The 13,487-nt window shown below is 44.8% G+C and overlaps 1 pseudogene; it reads right to left on the bottom strand.

The window, feature by feature from the left end:
• Positions 1-9,014: 9,014 nt before the first annotated feature.
• LOC105721940 (large ribosomal subunit protein uL30-like) lies at positions 9,015-9,802 on the bottom strand (annotated as a pseudogene).
• Between the last annotated feature and the right edge of the window lie 3,685 nt (positions 9,803-13,487).

Below are 13,487 nucleotides of genomic sequence, written 5' to 3'. Positions count from 1 at the left end.
CTTAACGGTTTTGATGACTTACAGATCCTCAAGTTATGCAGGGCCACCGCCACAGCAGACAGGCAGCAGTCCTGCATCCTAGGTCTTCTGCAGGAACAGCAGCCATGCATAATACAGGAGTATCCTCCTATTTAATGGCTATTTGGGATTGGATGACTTAATTTCACGGATAGGAAGAAGAAATATTGTTAAAATGTCCATACCATCTAAAGCAATTTGTAGATTCAATGCTGTTCTTACCTATCTACTGATGACATTTTATACAAAACTAAAAAAAAAAAAAAACTATTTTACAATTCATATTGAGCCAAAAAAGAGCCTGAATAGCCAAGGCAATTCTGGCCAAAAAGAACAAAGCTGGAGACATTACATTACCTGATTTCAAACTATTCTACAGGGCTACAGTAATCAAAACAGTGTGATACTGGTACAAAAACGAACAGTAGACCAATGGACCAGAATCAGAATGGAGAGCCCAGATATAAAGCCACATACCTAAGACCTTCTGATTGTCAACAAAACTGACCAAAAAAAAAAAAAAAAAAAAAGCAATGAGGAGGAAAGAAGGATTTTGTGTTGAATAAATAGCTGGGTGCTGGGATAACTGGCTAGGCATATGCAGAAGATTGAAACTGGATACCTTCCTTACACTGTATACAAAAATTCACTCAAGATGGATTAGAGACTTAAATGTAAGATCCAAAACTGAAAACCCTGGAAGACAACCTAGGCAATACCATCCTGGACATAGGAATGGGCAAAGCTTTTTCGACAAAGATGCCAACAGCAATCACAACAACAGCAAAAAATTGACAAATGTTATCTAATTAAACTAAAGAGCTTCTACACAGGAAAGGAAACTCAACAGAGTAGACAGACATTGGGAGAAAATATTTGCGAACTATGCACCTGACAAAGGTCTAACATCCAGCATCTATAAGGAACTTAAATGTACAAGAAAAAGCAAAAAGCCCGTTAGAAAGTGGGCAAAGGATATGAAAAGACACTTTTGTAAAGAAGATATACATGCAGGCAACAAGCATATAAAAAGATCCCAACATCTCTTATTATCACAGAAATTCAAATCAAAAGCACAATGAGATACCATCTCACGCCAGTCAGAATAGCTGTTAAAAAGTCAAAAAAAACACGTTTTCAAGGTTGTGAAGAAAAGTGAACACTTACACACTCGGTGGGAGTGTCAACTAGTTCACCCATTGTGGAAAGCAGTATGGTGATTCCTCATAGAGCTGAAAACAGAATTTCCATTCAACCCAGCAATCCCATTTCTGGGTATATACCCAAAAGAATATAAATTATTTTACCAAAAAGACACATGCACATGAATATCCATTGCAGCCCTGTTTACAATAGCCAAACATGGAATTAACCTAAATTCCCAATAATGATAGATTAGATAAATAAAACGTGGTGCATGTACACCGTGGAATACTATGCAGCCTTAAAAAAGAGTTCATGTCTTTTGCAGGAACATGGATGGAGCTGAAGGCCATTATCCTTAGGAAACTAACATAGGAAAAGAAAGCCAAATACCACATGCTCTCACTTGTTAGTAAGTGGGAGCTAGCTGATGAGAACTCATGAACACAAAGAAAGAAATAACAGACACTACTTGAGAGTGGAGGGTGGGAGAAGGGAGAGGATCAGGAAAAGTAATTATTGGGTACTAGGCTTAGTACCTGGTGGATGAAGTAATCTGTACAACAAAGCCCTGTGACACTAGTTTACTCATATAACAAACCTGCACACATAACCCCAAACCCAATTTTTTTTCTAAAAACTAGTGGTTTTTTTTCTGTGTGTGTGTGTGTGTGTGTGTGTGTGTGTGTGTGTGTGTGTGTTTGGTTTTTTTACTAACCAGAGAGTAATCTAGTGGAAATGGGTAAGTCAAGAAGGCTGGATTGTGAATATACACAAAATCTGAACAGACCAATAATGTGTAAAGAGATTAGATTTGTAATAAAAACTTATCAATCAGCAACAAAGCCTGAGACCAGATGACCTCACTAAAAAACAAACTTTAACAAATGAAGTGAAAGACTTGTACACAGAAAGTATAAATATTGATTAAAGAAATTAAACACAAAAATAAATGAAAAGGCTTTCTGTGTTCATGGGTTGGAAGATTTAACATTGTTAAAATGCTCATGCTGTGCAAAACAACCTGCAGATGTTATGCTAGCTCCTTCAAATGTTCAATGACTGTTCTACACAAAATTAGAAAGAATACCATTGATATGGAACAAGAAAAACACACAAATATTGGCTCTCTGTCCCTCCTGTTTGACAGATAGCCAAACCTTCTTGTGCACCATCAGCCTCATTTTGGAGACACTATGCAGAAAGTGAAGGCCAGACAGAAAGGATTTGACTGTATTAGGTACCTGGTCACCAGGGATTCCTTAACTCTGGAAAGGTGGGTACTGTCATTATCAGTGACCCTTTCCTTGATCTCAATGACATGGAGTACATGTTCCAGTATGGTGCTACCCATGACAAGTTCCATGCTACCATCAAGTCTGAGACTAGGAAGCTTGTCATCAATTGCAATCTCATCCTCATCTTCGAGAAGAGAGATCTTATCAGAATCAAAGGGAATGTTGCCTATGGAACCCACAGCCGTCTTCACAACCGTGAAGAAATCTGGAGTTTACTTAGAGGGGGATTCCAAAAAGGTTATCATCTCGGCCTCTCCTGCTGATGCCCCCATGTTTGTGATGGGCATGAACCATGAGAAATATAAAAACAGCCTCAAGGTTATCAGCAGTGCCTTCTGCATCACCAACTGCTTAGCCCCCCTGACGAGGTTAACCATCACAACTTTGACATGAAGAAAGTCATGTCCACAGTCGATGACATCACTGCCATCCAGAATACTGTAGATGGACCCTCTAGAAAGCTGTGGTGCCATGGCCACGGTGATCTCCAGAACATTATTCCTGCATCTGCTGGCACTGCCGAGGCTGCCGTAGGCAAGGTCATTCCTGAGATAAGTAAGAAGCTCCTTGGCAAGGTCTTCTGTGTTCCCACCACCAATCTGTCAGTCACCCTCAAGGATATCCTGGGCTTTGCTGAGCACCAATTTGTCTCCTTTGACTTTAATGGTGACACCTAATCTTTCACCTTTGATGCTGGTGCTGGCATTGAACTTGATGACTTTGCCAGAATTTGGCTACAGCAACAAGGTGATGTACCCTATAGTTCACATGGCCTTCATAGATTAAGAACCCCCCAGTCCCCCAGACCCAAAAAGAGCATGAGAGGCCCTTAGCTGTTAGGAAGTTCCTGGACCACTCATCCCCCACCATCCTAAGACTCTCCTCAACACAGTTTCAAAGCCAGACCCCCTTAAGAGGAAGGGGCCTAGGGAGCCCCACTTTGTCATGTACCAATACATTTTACTGTACTCAGAGGGAAAAAGAAAAAAATGAGGTGGCCAAAGCAATTCTGAGAAAGAACACAAATGTTAAGCCAAGCATGGTGGCGCGTGCCTGTAGTCCCAGCTACTCAGGAGGCTGAGGCAGGAGAATTGCTTGAACCCAGGAGGCGGAGGTTGCGGTGAGCCGAGATTGTACCATTGCACTCCAGCCTGGGTAACAAGAGCGAAACTCTGTCTCAAAAAAAAAAAAAAAGATTTAATTTAGAAAAACACAGTTTTCTAAATATATTGTAATACATTTAAATGTGGTCAAGCACGGTGGACCATGTCTGTAATCTCAGCACTTTGGGAGGCCGAGGCAGGTGGATCACAAAGTCAGGAGAGTGAGACCATCCTGGCCAACATGGTGAAACCCCATTTCTACTAAACATACAAAAATTAGCAGAGCATGGTGGCACGCACCTGTAGTCCCAGCTACTCAGAAGGCTGAGCAGGCGAATTGCTTAAACTTGGGAGGTGGCAGTTGTAGCGAGCCATGATTGTGCCACTCCAGCCTGGGTGACAGAGAAAGACTCTGTCCAAAAAAAAAAAAAACAAAAAACAAAACAAAACAAAAAAAAGATTTCAATGTAAGACCTGGAATGAGACAACTTTTTATTTAAGGTTTTTCTCTAGAAGTTTCTAGGCCTGGGTCTTGACAATAATTTACTATGACACAAAAGTGGAGGCAAGAAAAGCAAAACTAAACATGCAACTATGTCAAATTAAAAACCTTCTTCACAGGAAAGAAACCAATGAACAAACTGAAAACCTTTTTAACAAATATCCAAAATACCTAAGGAACTTGTATAAATAAATGGGAAAATAAAAACAAAAGAGAAAAACATCAAGAAGCCCACAAATAAGCAGATTTATAAATGAGCAATAGATCTGAATGGACATTTAGCCAAAGAAGACATCCAGTTGTCCAAAAGGCATGTGGAAAGGTGCTCAACATCACTGATTATCAGGAAAATGGAAATCAGAACCACCACAAGTGGTTTAGACCGTAGCGGCATGCGTGAAAGTTTTCAGGCCTGCAGTTGCTGGGAGTGGCTGAGGAGAGTGGAGTCTCAATAAGAACCAGTGTATTCTGGACATGTGTGGGCCCTGGAGTGTGCGTGGCTGGATGTCTTGTCTACCTGTGCCTTACAGAGTGACACCACTGTGTGGTCGATCAGAGGGACAGATGGCTTTCAGAGGGAGTGGGAAGTGGTTCATGCAGGTGGTGGGGTTGGTTGATTTGCCCGTGGATGATAGCAAAAGTGGGTTGGCTTCCCAAGAACTTTTACCATTAGCCTGTTTGCTGAATGTCTAGACCCAGACTGGCATCCGAAGACATCTCGGCAGCCCACAGCTTCTTAGCAAGTGTATGTTCAGTTGGATCCCCCAGCCCAGCCTGGGTCATCTCCACCTTCTGCTCTTGGGCTGTAGCTCAGCTCTGCACACTGAGCCAGCATCCTGTGGTGAGCAAGACCCCATTCTTGGACTTCAATCTCTTTCCCTGAAGTGCACAATCAAGGTGGTGGCTGGAAGGGGCCGAGGAGCCACATCTCACATTGACCCACTGCCTGAACAAAAACCAGAGGCCTGTGGCTCTCAGGTTTCTCCCATTTGGTGACTCATCACCTGGCCCCATATGGCTTTCTAGCTCACATCTAGCCTCCTCTGAGCAGTGAAGATGGGATGTCTTATGTTCATTTTCCCTGGTATGCAGAGCCCAACTGGAGTTCTCCACACCCCAGTCCATCCCCTCACTAATCCCCCCACCTGTCCAGTTTTACCTGCCTTCATGTCAAAAGCCCACAGCTAACCCAGAGGGTGTCAGCCCTGCCCTGCCTGACTTTCTAGGAAACCCTCCTCTCCATGTGTTCTGATCAGGACACTGTCTGAAGGTCCTCCCTCATCATTTTAAAAAGAAATTTTTCCAACACAGAGGTTCTGGTGAAGTGGCCAGTTTCCAAATCACAGGGTGATGGAATTTTGAACTGGACCAGGATAAGACAGTGCTGTCCTGGGGCTGGTCATCTGATAAGGTGCTCCAGAAAGTGCAGTGATGAGCCCCTGGGAGGCTTTCTGCTCTCCTGTCTGCAGGTTCCTGGTGAGAGGACCTACTGGCCACTGGCCACTAGGGTGTCTGCAAGTGTGTGTGTGTGTGTGTGTGTGTGTGTGTGTGCACGTGCAATATATGTTTCCTTGGACTGATTTCTTTCTGCATGAAGCCCAGTGTTTTGATGAATGTATCACTGTTTCCAGTTCATTCAGTGGGCTCAAGGGTCCTAGGGCCTCACTATGTCATATTTGCACAAGCCTAGTGTCTGTGCGGACTGTATGCTGGAGTTGTCATAAGACCCTTTTGATCCCTTATCCTGTCCCTGTAATAGAGAAGCCATTGTATTCAATGAAATAGAAACCCAGATCTAATGGAGAGATGGTCTAATCTGCCATACACTGGGGCAGTGGCCAGTGATTTGGACTTTGTGGCATAGATGGAAATTTCCAGGTTCTCTAAGTGGTGGGCAGAGGCGTCACGTTTTAAGAAACGCTCCCACTCCACCCCTGCCAATGAAGAAGTTGCTGGAGGATATTTCTATCAGTGTTAAGTAGAAGAGATCGATTCTCGATGTTGAACGTCAGGTAAGGAAGCCAGCTCCTCCATATCAGGGTGGTGGTGTTTGGGCTGAGACAGGTCTAGACAGCACTGTCTGAAAAGGGGCTCACGGACATAGCTGTGAAAGGACCCTGGGATGTTTTCTGCTCTTCTCTCTGCAAATCACCTGGATGGAGAGTATGTTAGTCACTATGGGGTGTGCGTGTGTGTGTGTGTGAGAATCACTTGTTTTCCTTTTTGATTTTCTGCATGAAGCCTGCAGACTTGCCAAAAGTACCTTGATGTTTTCAGAAAGCAGAACTGATGAGCGCACTCCAGGGCCTGAAACCTCTATTCTGTGGTATTTGCTTGGGGTTGGTGTATACCTACAGACTGTGTAACTGGGTTCAGGGTCAAGGAACACTAGTTTCTGTGCCCCATTTCTGTGTTAAAAAGACATTTCATTCAACTGGATAACAGGCCAAGTCTGGTGGAGAAAAGGTGTACTCTGCCATAGGATGGGGAAACAGCTTGCAGTTTAGAACACTGATGTGTGTCTGGAGATTTCCAGGGCCTCCAGTTGCTGGTAGAGGCCCAGAAGGTCGGGCACATTTGTCTGCAGATCAGAGATGGGGGTTCTGCTCACCCTCCATTATTTTTGCCATGTGTGGACCCTTGAGTTTGCAGGGTTGGATGTCCTGATTGACTGTGCCATAGGAGGGTATAAGAGGCTGAGGATGACACAACTGTAGGCTGTGGGGATGATGTTCATAAGGAGGGGAACATCTCTGCTGCCTGTGGCAAGAGGAAAGAGTGAAATGCTTGGGGGTGGGAACAAAAGCTTACAGAATATTCTGTTTATCTCCCATCCTAGTCCAATCATGGCCTAACATCCTTAAGCTACTGATCACAGAGAAGACTCTGCACCTTTGTGATCTTGTGGCCTTGAATGTTGGCAGATTCGGATTGGGGCCCCAGGCATCTGTGCCTATAACTGCAGTTTCAACAGGCTCAGGACCAGACTAAGGGGCCTCCAAGCTTCCTCTAGTTTCCTGGTGCATGCATGTGCAGTGTAGTACCCTGGTGGAGCATGGGCCTGACACAGTCAGTCACAGGTTAATAGAAGTTTGGCACAAGTTGCCTATAAGCACAATACAACTGAGATCAGGGAAGGGGAATTCCATGGAAGGAGATCCCAAGCTGTCCATCCACTTTGTTGCTGAGCTCAATAGCTGCTATCCTTGAAGGATGGGCCCCACTGCATAAGTACAGGGACACCCTGAAAATGATGAAGGATCTGGAAGAGTTTTTTCAGAGCAAGTGTCTGACTGAGCAAGGTCAGATGCTAGAGTGGAAGCAGCTGTGGTTGGCTGGCATCTTCCAACTGCGCCCCAAGCAACCAGGGAGGCTGTGGTTGCAGGATGAACTGTCATTAGAGAGAGAAGCCAGACAGAATGGAGGCCCTGGCTTGTTGGACAGCCTGTTTGAAGGATCAGCACCTCTTAGGCACACACAAGGAGCAGACCCAGAGTACTTGCCCTCACTGGAAGATGACAGTGCACCAGAATGCCAGGCTGCATCACGGTGGAATTGTTGACTCTGAGAAATACGTTCAGATGGGAGGTGAGAAAGTTGGTTGTACGGTGCCTTCTCCATCTATGGTGCATGGACGTGGAGGACAGCAGACTCTCCAAACTGGAAATGAATAGAATGGCATTCATCACAAACCACTTGGCCCTGAGGCTGTGTCTTGGTGGCACCTGTATTGGGAATCAGACTATTTCTTTCAGCTGAGTGGTTGTGGGTTGCAAGGCAGCCTGGCCAAATGAGGGAGATGTCCTGTGTCTTCTCTGTGATAGCAGACTGTGGAGGAATTGCAGTACATCCTTCAGGAACTAGGAACAGGGCACGCTATCTCTGAGGAGCTTTACCATGGTCCTGACAATGAGTTCTCCCTGCCTACATAGAAGATACTATCCTACAGTCAGTACTGAACCAAGAGTGTGGCATGCTGGCACATGGTGTGCACTGCCAGAATTCAACACAAGGGAGCCAAAAGGAAGAACACAGCCATGGGGCCCATCAGGGTAACCCACTGACAAATGTAGCATGACCTGGTCATGGCAAGGACATCAACCATGAAAATAGATAAGCAGCCTAGTGCTGTTCTAATCAGACTGGGTGGAAGATCAAGCCAGGGGAGTGCTTCACTAAAGGAGTCTCAGGCTCAGCCTATGAGCTCTCCTGCAAAGGACTGGCAGGTACCAACCCCTATAGACTAGGATGAATGCCAAGGCCCTGAAAACCCAACAAAAGCAATGGTGGCCAGGGTGCCTGGGAACTGCAGGCCACATAGACTGGAGGCTAACTACATATTGGTCACCTAAGAAAAAACAGAATGCTTGCCCTAGTGGATACTGGAGTGGAATGCACTCTGACATGGGGTAACTTTCATCACTTTTAAGGGCCTATAATAGCAATACATGGCTATAGAGGAGGGGCCGTGAAAGCCCAACAGGTTGAACTAGAATTACAAGTTGAGAGACTGCCACCAAAACCCTGTTTGGTGTACAAAGCTCCCATCCTGGAATGCATCTTGGGAATGGATATCTTATCAGGCCTGACCTTCCAAACAACTTCCAGGAAATTTCAACTGAGAGTCAGTACAGTAAATAAAGCATGGGACTGGGAGAAAGCAAAATGGACACTGGTATAGTTGCCAACCCCACAGCAAATAGTAGCACTGAAGCAATACCACCTGCAGGAGTGGGGACTGGGACATCCAGGGACTGCTAAGGAGTTAGCCCAGGTAGTCATTATAAGGTCAGGATGCAGCCCATACAACAACCCAATATGACCTGTGTGACAGCCTGTTGGGTCATCAAGAATGAAGGTAGATTGCCGGGAATTAAATAAGATGGTTCCCCCAAGTATACAGCTGTTCTTTTTTTTTTTTTTTTTTTTCAATTGAGAGCAAGTACTGTTTATTAACTGACCAGCTTAGAAAAATAATCATGGGAGACACCTTAGTTCATTCTTCTAATAAGCCTGTTGATCTGATCCTCCCTGTTGCCTGCATCTCCACCTTCTACAAAACGGGTGGTCTTTTTCTTCATTCGTCCCTGTGGAGAAGATAATTTAAAGGGCCACAGGAAGTTATTTGCTTCTTTGAAGCGTTTTCCAACAGTATAGATCTCATGAATCAGATTCTCCATGCAGATGATGCCATATTTTCCAAGAGATTGAGCAATCAGAGCGTTATCTGTCAAAGCAATTCGCTTCTTTTTGATTTTGCCATAACCACGTTTGTAGATTAGTTCCTTTACTGACTTCAGATTTGGGTACCTCCATGCAATATATGGCTCTCCAATCCTCAGCATGTTAATTGAAGCCTTGTTGAGCTTCACAAAGGTTCCATTGAAGATCTGATGAAGGCGAAGAAGCTTCAACACCTTTCGGACCTTTGGGCTCACACCATCGATACCTCTGATCCTGATGACAAATGCCAGTTTGGGTTCTGCAGGTACATAGAAGTTGCCAGCTTTCCTTGCCATCCTCGCCATTCGAATTTGAGTTCTGTACATCTGCCTACACTGCTTGTGATAATAAGCTTTTTCTTAGATAAGCTTCCTCCTTGCCTTTCAAAGCATCTTTTGGGCAAACTTCTTTCTCAGGCGCTTGATCTTCAGCTCTGCGAAATTCCTTCACTTTTTCTTAAGGGTTTCCGGCACAGCAGGGACCTTCTTCTTCTTCTTCTCTTCTTCACCCTCCATGGTTCCAGCTGGAAAAAAGAGCTACAGCTGTTCTTAATATTGTCTCCCTCTGACATGAGCAGGAGAAGTTCTGCACACATATTACTTTGTTATCAATTTATCCAATGCCTTATTTGGCACACTCTTTGCTCCAGAGAGTCAGGGCCAATTTGTGTTCACCTGAGAACAATGAACACTTTCCAACTTGCTCCAGGGATACCACTCTGGAGGGAGTACATGTTTTCATTACATTGATAATGTCAGGCTAACTTTGAAGACTTTTTCCAGCTTACCAGCTGCACCTCCAAGCCTGTGGCCTCAATTGCCAACAGAGGGTAGGTGGTCAGCATGGACAAAATCAGGCTTGTCAGTCAAATACTTTGGTGTTTGCTGGTCAGGGAAGATGAAAGTTTTTCCATCTGCCTTTATGAATAGAGTGTAGGCCAACCCATGTCCTGCCACACCAAAGCAGCTGGAAACCTCTTAGGCCTGCTAGGGTATTATTTCCTCCCCATTTGGCAGAACTTCTTAGGCCCCTATAGCACTTAGTCAAGAAGGGGGACACTGGGATAGTTCACAAGGAAAGATGTGCCTTTGAACAAGGTAGTCACAGTGAAACTGGTAGGCCAGGTCTCCAAAAGCTGATCAGGCAGGCCTCCATCACAACTGTTTCAGCACTGACCAAGTGGTTAGGTAAATATTAAAGGTAAATATTGAGGTAAATATTAGGTAAATATTGAGACAGCCAGTGCCCTTCCACAAAGGCTGGAAGAAGTAATAAAGGCCCACCGAGTCTTACTTAGGCCTTCATGGGCCTTGAAGATAATGAAGGAATGCTAACACTCTTCATACCAAGGCCCATTCAGGATTAAACAAGTTTTATTGGGGGTCAAAAAGAACTCCCAAACCTCCATAACTTACTGAGAGACAAGGTGAGGTAACCAGCTTTGATAAGGGCAATCACCTTTGGCACCTGAACTTATCTAGATTCAATACATTTTCTGAGGCTCTGGAAGAAGGTCCCAAGACTCAGACCTTAGTTATAGATTAGAAGAAAATAATTACGTATGTCTTTAGATGAATGCATGGTTACAGGTAGACACAGAACTTAGAAGCACTGGAAAACTTTGTAATTTTGAGTTGGTCTGGACATATTTTCATGGCCTTTTGCTTGTGCCTGGTTTGAGGAGCAAACTCTCTTCTTTCCCAATTCATCTGCATCTCATTATTGGGCCGTGAGAGTAAGCAGCCTGATCCTCAGTTTGGTCCAGAAACAAAACAAATATAAGCCTGCGGGAGAGAGGCTGGTGCAGGGACAGTCTTGTGAGTTGGACTTAGACAGGTACCCTGAGGGGACTGAGTGGGCTCTGTGGCAAAGTCAAGATCAGAAATGTGTGCTTTCAGGGTTCTGGTCCCAAATATGGTTGGGGGGACTGAAGTTAGATAATGGTGTTGTGAAGCAATTCTGTGCTGCATGTCAGGCTCTGCGATCACTGGGAGATATTGCAGAATGGGCCCCAGTGCTGCCATGCACCCAGTGTCCCATGGCAGGTTGGCTGAAGGCTGCTTTCTGGAGATTGAGGACTGAAAGTGCCCAGACACAGACCATGACCAGATGGCATGCCTGCCTGCCATGGAGAAGCACATTAACCAATAGCCTCTTAAGCAGAGAGCTTTATTTGGTGCTTGGCCCTGTCACCTATGTGGCAGCTGAAGGGCAGTCTTTGAAAGAGGCTCTTGAACTCCATGGGTTCCCTCCTTCATACAAAATGGACAGGACCCAATTCCTGACACACCTTTGCCTCAGCCTGAGACTCATGGTAACCTGGCTTTGTCCTTGCCACAGGACCTGCCTCCATTATTAGATGATCCTGGAAATGGACTTCCAGTGCCCTAATGGTTGAATTTCCCACTCTATGGGGGAAGGATCTAGAATAAGATAGACAGTTCACACCTGTCCTGCATCCTACTTCCCCTCATGCCTCTGGGAGAATGAGTCCTGATCCTCTATTACTCAGGGGGCAATCATCCTCTCAATGTGGATCATTGTGGTAGGCCTCATGTCTTACTCTGTCATTCCATGGCATGGAGGGGGCCAATCCATTTGGTATCATAAACCAGGCACCGGGCCATTGCCAAGGGTGTGCTTCATCAGAACAACACAACTTGCTGTGTCTTGCTAAAGGGGCATGACTTGCTTGTATCCACTAAACATCTCATTTTCCACCCAAATATGATGTGCAGAAAACTGCTTTGCTGACTGGGACACACATAGTGACCTTTCTCCAGAACAACATAGGCTGTTGAGCTCACGGAGAGCTGCTCCTCTCCTCCACCATGGGCGTGCTATGGCACAGCCAAGATCAACCCCAAGCGCTGGGAAGAGCCTTCCGGTTGTTATTTTATTATTTCATTGTTGCTGTAATTTGCCCTGCTGCTGCAGGAAAAGTTTTTAAAATGGTGTAATCAGAATGTGGGGGCCATTCTGGTATTCTGGGATGGGCTGTAGGGTAAACACACCTGAGAACAATAACTGAGGCATACCCTGAGAATGACTTTGTATGGCGGATGCATCTGAATATGTGTTTCCAGTTAGGAAATCTGGGAGCGGCCACCCTGGAGATTCGTTCCTTGTCCATGAGGAATATTTGAGCCCCTGACCTGTCCTGTGGGACTGAAGTCCTGAGTTTTGTGTTAAATAAAGGTTGCCTTGTGGAACTTATTAAGGGTAAGGTGTTAAGTAAAAATGCTGTATAACCTGCATGCTGTTTGCAAGTGGTTGCAGTTCTCCTGTCTATCCTGCTGACACTGACTGCACAGTTATCTTGCCCAGCGTGACAGCCCCAGCCTGTATGTAAGGTGGGTGCCTTGTCCAGCCCACCAGCACTAGCCTGAATGTAATGCAGATACCTTTTCCAGCCTGCCAGCACTGAGCTGTTTCTGAATGACAGTTCTCCTGCCCAGCTGATCACCACTGGACTCTCTCCCCTGCATGGAAACCTCTACTAAACCCCATGGATCATTTGCTGATGCTGCATCTCTTCCTTGACCCCTTGAACCTGGTGCCTTCTTCATTGTGGTTAATGAGGTTTGGCACAAGATGATGTTATAAAGGTGACCAAAATTCAATAAACATTATTATAAAGAAAATGAATCTTAAAATAATAGCTTCTCTGGAAACCATCATTCTCAGCCATCTAACACAAGAACAGGAAACCATGCACTGCATGTTCTCACTCATAATGGGAGTCAAACAATGAGAACACATGGACAGGGAGGGAAACATCACACAGCAGGGCCTGTCAGGGGGTGGGGGGCTAGGGGAGGCATAGAATTAGGAAAAATACCTAAGGTAGACCATGGCATGTGTATACCTCTGTAATAGACCTGCGTGTTCTGCACATATATCCCAGAACTTAAGGTATAATAAAAAAAACACGAATGAATAAACAGCTTCTATTGGTTTCTTACTCTTCCTTTTCTCACTTCCCTAGTGTGCTTCCAGTGATCACCCTTCCAATTAACTTGCGCTAACTCCAGCCTAGCCCTAAACCTAAACTTGCACTCATGTCAAGCATCGTAATAATACAATATAAAACAAACTCTAAACCTTTCAATGAAGGAGATATAAAACATATGGCCAAACATTAAGATCTCTTATATTTCATGGTTGATCAAATATAATTTTCTCATTATTAAACTATTA

Source organism: Aotus nancymaae, unplaced genomic scaffold, assembly GCF_030222135.1.
Source record: "Aotus nancymaae isolate 86718 unplaced genomic scaffold, 86718_ANA_hifiasm-v0.15.2.pri h1tg000039l, whole genome shotgun sequence".
Lineage (NCBI taxonomy): Eukaryota > Metazoa > Chordata > Mammalia > Primates > Aotidae > Aotus > Aotus nancymaae.
This window is presented reverse-complemented; position numbering and strand designations above follow the sequence as displayed.